The sequence below is a fragment of the Capsicum annuum genome, chromosome 2 (assembly GCF_002878395.1).
Source record: "Capsicum annuum cultivar UCD-10X-F1 chromosome 2, UCD10Xv1.1, whole genome shotgun sequence".
In the NCBI taxonomy this organism is placed as follows: domain Eukaryota; kingdom Viridiplantae; phylum Streptophyta; class Magnoliopsida; order Solanales; family Solanaceae; genus Capsicum; species Capsicum annuum.
Genome location: NC_061112.1, coordinates 121,653,649 through 121,664,645, shown reverse-complemented (window position 1 = coordinate 121,664,645; position 10,997 = coordinate 121,653,649). Strand labels below are relative to the sequence as shown.

Below are 10,997 nucleotides of genomic sequence, written 5' to 3'. Positions count from 1 at the left end.
TTTTTGTGATAACGATTTTTGATTTTGTAAGTACGGTCATGAAGCTCTATTGAAGACTTCTTTGACTCAATAAAATTCATGTCGTAGATTTTTTACTTGTAAGATTTTAAAGGTAATATTTTTTTATTTAATTAGTTGATTAATTATTGACTTGTAATTATTTTGTAATTGTGTTCTTGTTTTTATAGAAATTGGGTGGATGCGATTACTTTGATTGGTATAAAGAGCGACACCCTTCACAAGCAAATCATGTAATCTGAAGTTTTTTGAAGAAAGTCAAGGCCTTCTGAAGAGAAACAAAATCGAGCAATAAAATACTACATTGTTGTCGTTATTGCTACTGGTTTGGTGGTGTTGGGCACATGGATTTTCAAGACTAATTGCTAAAATTTTCATGGTGGTGTATTTACTACTGGTTTGGTGTTGTCGAGCACATAGATATTCAAACGTGTAATTGCTGTAAAATATCATACAGATTTAGGCATATATTGTAAATTTTAGGTCATTTGTTAGAAATTATCAAACAGGTCTTTCCATTGTTACAACAGATTAGACATAGATTAGATAGAAATAATATCGGTATAATGCAACAGATGACCAACCTATTGCTACAGATAAACTATCTGCCAGAACAGATAGAATATATTTTACAACAGATTGACAATCTATATAAAAAACTCAACTTTCATTCATTAGAAAAAAATATTTCCACTACATGTACATGTAATTTAAAGTAAAGTGAAGTGTGACTTGAAATGAAAAATTATTATTTCACAGGTTCTTCTATATATACGGTCTCCCAGCGTCCAGTTAGTACCACATGAGCCCAAACCTCTTACAGGTTTGCCACAACGTTGTCGTACAGAAAGGTCGTTGGCTCGGACATTTCTGTGTCGGTCAGCAAACATTCGATGTGTGCAAGAGTATGCCAGCCATTCGCGTAACTGGCATCATTTTTTAAAAGGACCATGCCGTTGTTTCGAACTTCAAAATCTCATGATTTCTTCATCAACACTTCCTTTGGAAAATGATTCAACAGTTTACTCTCCCTCAACAAGATGGGTAACAGCTCCACCAGTGGCTCCATGAGAAGAAAAAGATCGACATTATTAATGAGAGGTTGGTTGCAATCATAAACATTGATCTTTACCTCTTCAAGTAGTATCTCAATAGCCCGATAATGTATGCCGTTCATGCTAATGACTGCAAGAATTATCTTTTCCTTGGTCCATCTCTTGCCGTGTGGATTTGGCCTCTCCCCTCTAACATATTTTATTATTTCTTCTTCATCCAGTTCAATGTACAAGCTAAGAAAACCAAATCTCATGCCACAGTCTAATGTGTCATTATTAAATTGATCGTACTTATCCTTGAGCTTCTTGCAGAAGTCGAGGTCCATTATCATATTGGCAGCGTCATAAGCTTCTGGGTACGTTAATTGCCTTTTCTCATGAGACAAAGAATTTTGTCAACATCCTGTGATATAAGAAGATAATTTTTTAAATAGGTTAGTAATTGTAAATATGGTCCATCTGTTGCATAGGGTTCTCTGAATCAATAATCCAATGCAACTTATGCAACAGATGGATAGTAAGTTGTAATAGAACCACTACCAGTTGCACCAAAATACCCAGCTATTGCAATAGATTACACACCTATTGCTTAGCTTCTTCTTCAAGCGGTAGATTAGATTAGAAGACTAGGTTAGGAAAAGTAAACTTGCCTTGTCCTTATAACACATATGTATATCTACCATAGTCTGGAGGTCTTGGGACGAAAAAGGGAGGCCTGGGGTAATCTGGTGTACCTGGCTTTACATTCTTAGCCTGTCGCAGATCTCTCTTCTCTTTGGCGCCAAGTTCAGCGTATATGTTCACCTTATTTTTTAAAGGCCCCTGAACTTTAACAACTTTTGGAGAGGGAAAAGTTAAAATTATTTTTGATTTTTGACAGGAGAGTACGTCGGTTAGTGCTCTTTTTCCTCCTAACCAACACTGTACGAGTGTATCGCTCCCTCAACTTCTTGGATAGTATGACACTCCTCTTGGATTTGAATTCCTCGACAACTTTAGAGATAGCCTGTACTTGTTCAAAGAGTTTATCTTGGTTTTCCTTACACTCTTTGCATTCGCAATGAAAACACGAGGGTAAATAAGGGTAAGAGGGACCTGTGTAAGGGTGAAAATGAGTGTTTTCAAACATATTTATTTTTTCTTGAGCATCAACATGCTCATCATCATGAGTGGTAGTAGCATCAGCATGCCTGCCATCAACACCACAACTTCACCAGAAGAAGCACCCGAATCTGCCTTAGTAAGTTGGTCATGAAGAGCCTCAACATTAGGCCGACCTTGCCTAACTGCTTTTCTTATGGTTATTGCTCCAGCCAATTCCTTCCTTATTAACTCCACCATTGGGTCTGCTATAGTATCAACATGACCTAGAGTAATATAAAAGTCATCAACGACTCCTCTTTAGTAGGCACGATTCATGGATACACAACCTAAAAAAAAAGACAGATACATTTAAATCATATAATATAATAATTTTCACAGTTGGGTTAACATTTTAACAGTCAACAAGTCGTCATTCTGTCATGCCCTATTTTTGCCAAGGTTAAACAAGCACGACTTATGGACCCTAAAAGAATAAAAAAATTATGTACAGGGTCGCCACTTAATTTTTAAGGAAAATAAGGAAACCCATTTATTTATTAACATGTATGACTTGTGTTTTAATCTACGAACCAATTTAGATTCTAGGTAAGGGTTCAAATTATTTCGAAGGAAAGGTATTAGGCACCCTTCAAAATCCACAAATGTGGTTCCTGTCCAGACTTAGGTTTATTAAAAGATTAAAAAAAATAAAAAAAATCTATGTGTATATAGAAATACGAAATGTGTATTAAAATAATGTAAATAATTTATGTATAAAAGATGTACAAATTATCTATATTATAGTAAAACTATGTATAAAAGTATATGAAAATATGTAAATAAAAATATATATAAGAACGTATATGAAAAGACAAATAAAGATTGAATAAAAGAAAATTTATTTTAAAGAAAAGATTATGTAATGTTTTTGGTGTAAAAATTGTGAATTATTTGATTAGATGTCTAAATCAATTTCATATAACTATTGGCGGCCTAAATTTGCCTACATGTATGTTAAAGATTGCATAAATAAAGAACATCCCCGCCCAACACCTCAAAAAATAAAGTTTCACTATGATAATATTTGTGCAACTATAAGAATAAAAAAAATACAAACATAAAATAAGCTTGAACTCTCTTTTTGAGTGTCCTTTTCGACAAGTATTCCTGAGAACCTGTACAAACACTTGTAGTAAAAATGTTAGTAACAAAGAAATAATTATAAAAAGACATGTGCACATAAATGTATTAAAAAATATAATTTTTATTAAAAAGCGGGCTCCGGTAAAGTTTTCAAAAAAATTATAACAATTTCATCATTGTCCAAAGTATTTATTTTATTATGTATTTATATACGTAATATCCGTCTTTTATTTATGAAGGCCTCGAAAATCGATGAAAAATTTCTTCATCGGCCATGTGTTAATCCGTATAAACAAGCAAACATGTTAAAGTGCAAAATAATTAAAGAAAAAAACAATTTCACAAAAGCAAAAAAAATAGATCACTAAAGTATAATATTAAAGAACATTTTAAATAATTAAAATAATATTAAACCACTTGAGTGGTTTGACAGCAAAACAAACCAACATGGATAGTAAAATAACAACATCAATGCAAGAAAATTGGAGAAATAAAGTAATAAAGTAAAAATAATAATATAAACAATCGGATAACAATGAACCATCAAGGAAAAGTAACAAAAGACAACTACTTTAATAACATGATAATAGCATATTGAACAAAATTAAATACAATCGGAATCCAAACTCCTCTAGAAAAATAAATAAATTGGAAAATAAAAACTGTATTTTGTAATGGAGTGGCCTCAAATATTCGATAGAGAGATAATATCATTGGCCAAAAATATTTTAGCACAGATAAAATAATACCAATATATCACAAAAAAATAAAATCACTAAGAAAATTAAACAACATAATATTACTTTCAATGATGATAGTGGACTACCAGATCTGGAGTGTGTGTGCCGAGGAGGTCACCGAATCTGGTTTGGCAGTGGTGACTGGATCTGGTGGCTAGCGGGATTTGGAGATTAATGGAGGGAGTAATTGTTGTTTATAAAAATGTCAAAAAAAAATCGAAAAGCCTTGTTGTTGCTGGTTGTTCTTTGTTTTATAGGAAAATGAAAGGAAAATATTCTGGAGTGGATGACAGTAAAGATAAAAGAAAGAGAGAGTGAATTAAGAGAGAGAAAGTGAGGTAGGAGAGTATCTCTTTTTTTTCTTTGTGTTGTACGTGTAGTGTCTAAAAGGGAAAGAAAAATGATGAAAAATGTGGGTTCATCCCATAAATGTTTGGCCAATGTTTCAAATTTTTGACAAGTTTTTTCAACCTTTTGGCAGAAGAAAATCTTCACAAATATTCCTCAACTGCCAATGTTGAATTGCAACCTCAATATAGGTAAGCAATGACATCAACGAAGATAATTTTTTGCTATAAATAAAGACACTGAATTTATTGTTATATAGTGTATTAAAATAATTAAATTGACTCACATTTATGAGTCGTATTAAATAATATACAAAAATATGAATGCCGATGTATAAATATAGAAGAATATAAACAACAAAGAAATTTATTTTTCTTTGAACTAATATATTATGTTATAAATAATTAAAATTATACTGTGCAGTAAAAATTACAGTGTTGTGCTATGTATGTAGCAAATTACTGTGCAATAATAAAATACACTGATAAAAATTCTAAGATTTATGAAAATTTACAATATGACGATAAATGAGTAAAAATCCTACAATAATGATGATTATCAATAATTTATCAACAATTACAAAAATGTGTGAAAATTGCATTTTGTGCCATTTATGGAGAGCCAAAATTGGGTGTCAACAACTTTCCCCTTTGCGTTCGAAGATAATGTAGAACTCTTCAAACGAAAATTTTGACACGTAGCAATTTTACTCGAAGTCTAATCTGTCTCATTGAAAGGTGGACGACCTATCTTGGATGTAACATGCCACTTTGAATGGAGTGACTGTCCAATGTGTCTTATTGAAAGGCGGACAACCTATTTTGGATATAACATGTCACTTTGGACGGAGTGACGGTCTAACATGTCTCATTGAAAGGCAGACGACCTATTTTGAATTTAACATGTCTCTTTGAATCGAGTAACAGTTCAACATGTCTCATTGAAAGGCAGACGACCTATTTTGGATGTAATATGTCACTTTGAACGAAGTGACATTTCAACGTGTCTCATTGAAAGACCGATGACCTATTTTGGATGTAACATGCACTTTGAACGGAGTAACGGTCCAACATATCTCATTGAAAGGCGGACGACCTATTTTGGATGTAATATGCCACTTTGAACGGAGTGACAGTCCAATGTGTCTCATTGAATGGCGGACGACCTATTTTGGATGTAACATGTCACTTTGAATGGAGTGATGTTCCGGTCCAACGTGTCTTATGGAAAGGCGGACGACCTATTTTGGATGTTACATGTCACTTTGAACGGAGTGACAGTCTAACGTGTCTCATTGAAAGGCGAACGACCTATTTTGGATTTAATATGTCACTTTGAATGGAGTGACAGTCCAACATGTCTCATTGAAAAGCGGACGACCTATTTTGGATTTAACATGTCACTTTGAATAGAGTGACGGTCCAATATGTCTCACTGAAAGGCAGACGACCTATTTTGGATATAACGTGCCACTTTGAACGGAGTGACGATCCAATGCGTCTCATTGAAAGACGGACGACCTATTTTGGATGTAATATGTCACTTTGAATGGAGTGATGGTCCAACGTGTCCCATTAAAAGGTGGACAATCTATTTTGGATATAATATGTCACTTTGAATGGAGTGATGGTCTAACATGTCTCATTGAAAGGAAGACGACCTATTTTGAGTATAACATGTCACTTTAAACGGAGTGATGGTCCAACGTGTCTCATTGAAAGGCGGAAAACCTATTTTGAGTATAACATGTCACTTTGAACAAAGTGATGGTCCAACGTGTCTCATTGAAAGGCGGACGACCTATTTTGGAACGAATATTTAGCAAAGAATTATTTGGGGAGGAAATTGATCACTTATTCCTAATGCTGCTTTCAAAATTGCCCAGTATCGAACTATGAGATGCTGGGGGATGCAAAATTGTATAATTGTAGGGGAGAAAGAATGATTGTGCAGTTGTGATGACTGAACTCTTCATAGAGCTTTCTACATATCTCGAGTGTTACGAGAATCAGGTCAATGTAGTTTAAAATAAGAAAAATAGAATAAATTTTGAGGCGACTCTCAAAATTTTCCCCAGTGTATGATTTACGCTGGCACTGACTTCTTCTATGGAAATTGAAAAAAATATTTTGCTATTACGGATCAAAAAGATGCTTGACATCTCTAATTGCCTACGAAGACTGTGGCTGGTAAAAGTGTTGAAAAATAATGAAGACACGAGTGTGTCTTGACTTCAGTTGGTACCAATAATTAGTAGTGTGCAAAATAATTTCCTCATCTCTTTCTCAGCTAACTGAGATCGAATTCAGGGTAACTCCTATAGTTTCAAGTGGTACCTCATCCATGCCTAAGTATCGACAAGATTTGTTCGTCTTGCTTCAAACAAAGATTTTGAACTATGCCTATTCTCTTGTTTCAAGTGTCCTATCTAGAAATAAAGTCCCATTTCACACAATTTTTTTTTGGACGTATTAAGAAATACACTCACACTCAAAAAGAAATTCAATGCATGCAATTGCGATACCATAGGCTTGACCTTTATGTAAGTATCTACTAATGTGAGAACACTTAAAATATAATCTCGTAGGACTTGCTATCGGCTTGTAATGTAGGCTTAGGGACGGGTAGGATAATATTTGAGATAAAAGTGACTAATTCCTTACTGAGCATTGCACTGTATTCGTGCTTTTGACATTTATTGCGTTTTGACGCTCGATCTTCTCTGTTATGTTTCTTTGCCCCTTGTTTTGTATTTGCTTTGACTTCTTTTGAATCTCATGTTGGAGTTTTCCCTTTTTTTTTCTTTTTTTGACAAACTATATATTTTTGTAATGTTTTATCGAGTTTTTGCTCCTTTGAAGTCGTTTTTTTTAATTTTTTTAATCTGGGACAATATATCCTGTATATTTTACATCTTTGATCTTGAATCTCTGTCCACAATTTGTACATATTTAGTGCGCTCAAGAAGGTAGGGTCAAAAGAGGGATAGTGCACATAAGCACTCAAAAAGGTATAGGCACAAATGCGGTTGTCCAAAGAAAAAGTTTTAGGCACAAAAGGTGAATGCTGGGGATTAATGTCAATTGGTGGGTTATGAAAGTCTCAATCAGGTCAGAAAAGGCCTACGATCCTTTCCTAAATCAATTGTAACTCAGAATTTTGCCTCAAAAAACATTTAGGCCAAGTTCTAGATCAACAATGCAATGTAATGAATTATAAACTAAATCTCACCAGACAATGCACATGAAACGATGAGGTTGGTTTCATTCTTGTCTTAGATGTATGAAAGAGAATTTTTCAAGTATTACTCAGGTGTGATAAAAGGTACCAAAAGAACCTATGGTTTACCATGAAGTCGGTCCTCTCCATCATACCAATTATTCTCTCTCATGCACTCCTAATTATATTGGTATCAACCAAGTCAATTTTTTTATATTTTTTTTTTGTAAAAAAAAAATGGGACCGAACCTAAATGAGGGTTGCCTACGTATCCTGTGAAAACAAGAATCAGGTCTGCATAGTTTAGGACTAAACACAACTAGTGGTGATGTTGGTAAGGTGTATCTTTTAACTAATCCACTATGCAAAATAAAGGTTAGACTATACCTTCTCACTAAAGTATAACCAATTTAGAGCAAACAAATATGTAAAGACACAATAATTGTTCAAATATGTACAAAGAATATGATGACGTGTCACTTGGGTCGTGAACCCTTCAGACATAAAGTTGACTGACAATGCATGCACCTAAAAGGTATTATTTTAGCTCTATCCTATGTTCGACTAAGAGTGAGTTTGCTAGACCTGTGGTTCTCGAGCGGACTACTCGAGTGAGAAGGCTACACGGGCACGCAGAAAAAGATCCAGACACCCTGCGCATACGCCAACTCTCCTAAAATTTAAGATTTTGAAAAAAATTTGTGGGTGCGTAAGAAACACCTCACTTGATTGTGGCAGCTTTTCTCAAATGGAAGAAATATGAACGAGATAACAATTTATATAAAGCAATAAACAAATAAACAAACTATACAAAACAAATAGCAATTTGTACACACAAACATGATAAATCATGACAATTAGAAAGACATAAATAATAATGCAGAAAAAAATAAATATTTACCTAAATCTGTAATGGTTAGAACCTTGCATCTCCCCATTAGAGTCGTCATTCTGTCAACAAGCACGACTTATGGACTCTAAAAGAATAAAAAAAATTATGTACAGAGTCGCCACTTAATTTTTAAGGAAAATAAGGAAATTCATTTATTTATTAACATGTATGACTTGTGTTTTAATCTACGAACCAATTTAGATTCTAGGTAAGGGTTCAAATTATTCCGAAGAAAAGATATTAGTCACCCTTCAAAATTCACAAATGTAGTTCCCGACCAGACTTAGGTTTATTAAAAGATTAAAAATATATATATATATATATATATATATATATATATATATGTGTGTGTGTGTGTGTGTGTGTGTGTGTGTGTGTGTATACAAATATGAAATGTGTATTAAAATGATGTAAATAATTTATGTATAAAAGATGTACAAATTATCTATATTATAGTAAAACTTGTATAAAAGTATATGAAAATATGTAAATAAAATTATATATAAGAACGTATATGAAAAGAAAAATAAAGATTGAATAAAAGAAAATTTATTTTAAAGAAAAGATTATGTAATGTTTTTAGTGTAAAAATTGTGAATTATTTGATTAGATGTCTAAATCAATTTAATATAAATATTGACGGCCTAAATTTGCCTACACGTGTGTTAAAGATTACATAAATAAAGAACATCCCCGCCCAACACCTCAAAAAATAAAGTTTCACTATGATAATATTTGTGCAACTATAAAAATTAAAAAAAATACAAACATAAAATAAGCTTGAACTCTCTTTTTGAGTGTCCTGTTCGACAAGTATTCCCGAGAACGTGTACAAATACTTGTAGTAAAAATGTTAGTAACAAAGAAATACTTATAAAAAGGCATGCGCACATATATGTATTAAAAAATATAATTTTTAGTAAAAAGCGGGCTCAGATAAAGTTTTCAAAAAAATTATAACAATTTCATCATTTCCCAAAGTATATACGTATTTATCGGCCATGTGTTAATCCGTATAAACAAGAACACATGTTAAAGTGCAAAATAATTTTTTTTTTTTTTAAAAAAGAAATTTCACAAAAGCAAAAAAAAAAGGGATCACTAAAGTATAATATCAAAGAACATTTTAAATAATTAAAATAACATTAAACCACGTGAGTGGTTTGACAGCAAAACAAATCAACATGGATGATAAAATAACATCAATGCAAGAAAATTGGAGAAATAAAGTAATAAAGTAAAAATAATAATATAAACAACCGGATAACAATGAGCCATCAAGGAAAAGTAACAAAAGACAACTACTTTAATAACATGATAATAGCATATTGAACGAAATTAAATGCTATTGGAGTCCAAATTCCTCCAGAAAAATAAATAAATTAAAAAATAAAAATCATCTTTTATAATGGGGTGACCTCAAATATCCGACGGAGAGATAATATCATTGGCCAAAAATATTTTAGCACAGATAAAACAATATCAATATATCACAAAAAAAATAAAATCACTAAGAAAATTAAACAACATAATATTACTTTCAGTGATGGTAGCGGACTACCAAATTTGGAGTGTATTTGTCGGGGAGGTCGTCGGATCTGGTTTATTAGTGATGGCTGGATCTGGTGGCTAGCGGGATCTGGATAATAGTGGAGGAAGTAGTTGTTGTTTATAAAAATGTCAAAAAAAAAAAATGAAAGAGCCCTGTTGTTGCTGATTGTTCTTAGTTTTATCGGAAAATGAAAGGAAAATATTCTGAGGTGGATGACAGTAAAGATAAAAGAAAGAGAGAGTAAATTAAGAGAGAGAAAGTGAGATATGAGAGAATCTCTTTTTTTTTTCTTTGTGTTGTACGTGTAGTGTCTAAAAGGGAAAGAAAAATGATGAAAAGTGTGGGTCCATCCCATAAATGCTTGGCCAATGTTTTAAGTTTTTGGCAGAAGAAAATCTGGACAAATATTCCTCAGCTGCCAATGTTGAATTGCAACCTCAATATAGGTAAGCAATGACATCGATAAAGATATTTTTTTGCTATAAATAAAGACACTGAATTTATTATTATACTGTGTATTAAAATAATTAAATCAACTCACATTTATGAGTCGAATTAAATAATATACAAAAATATTAATGCCGATGTATAAATATAGAAGAATATAAACAACAAAGAAAAAAAAATTTCTTTGAAAAAATATATTATGTTATAAATAATTAAAATTATACTGTGTAGTAAAAATTACAGTGTTGTGCTGTGTATGTAGCAAATTACTGTGCAACAATAAAATACACTGATAAAAATTCTAAAATTTATAAAAATTTACAATATGATGATAAATGAGTAAAAATCCTAAAATAATGATGATTATTAATAATTTATCAACAATTGCAAAAATATTTGAAAATTGCATTTTATGCCATTTATGGAGAGCCAAAATTGGGTGTCAACAATCGGCATCGCAACTTGAAACTTATCGATACTAAAAGTTTTGACAAGATCAT

At 32.3% G+C, this 10,997-nt stretch overlaps 1 long non-coding RNA gene across 1 annotated transcript; it reads right to left on the bottom strand.

The window, feature by feature from the left end:
* Nucleotides 1-3,212: 3,212 nt before the first annotated feature.
* On the bottom strand, nt 3,213-10,535 carry LOC124895982. Its single transcript, XR_007052293.1, has 2 exons — nt 4,126-10,535; nt 3,213-3,331 (listed from the first exon to the last, which is right to left on the bottom strand). It is a non-coding gene; the product is annotated as an uncharacterized LOC124895982 (long non-coding RNA).
* Nucleotides 10,536-10,997: the final 462 nt, after the last annotated feature.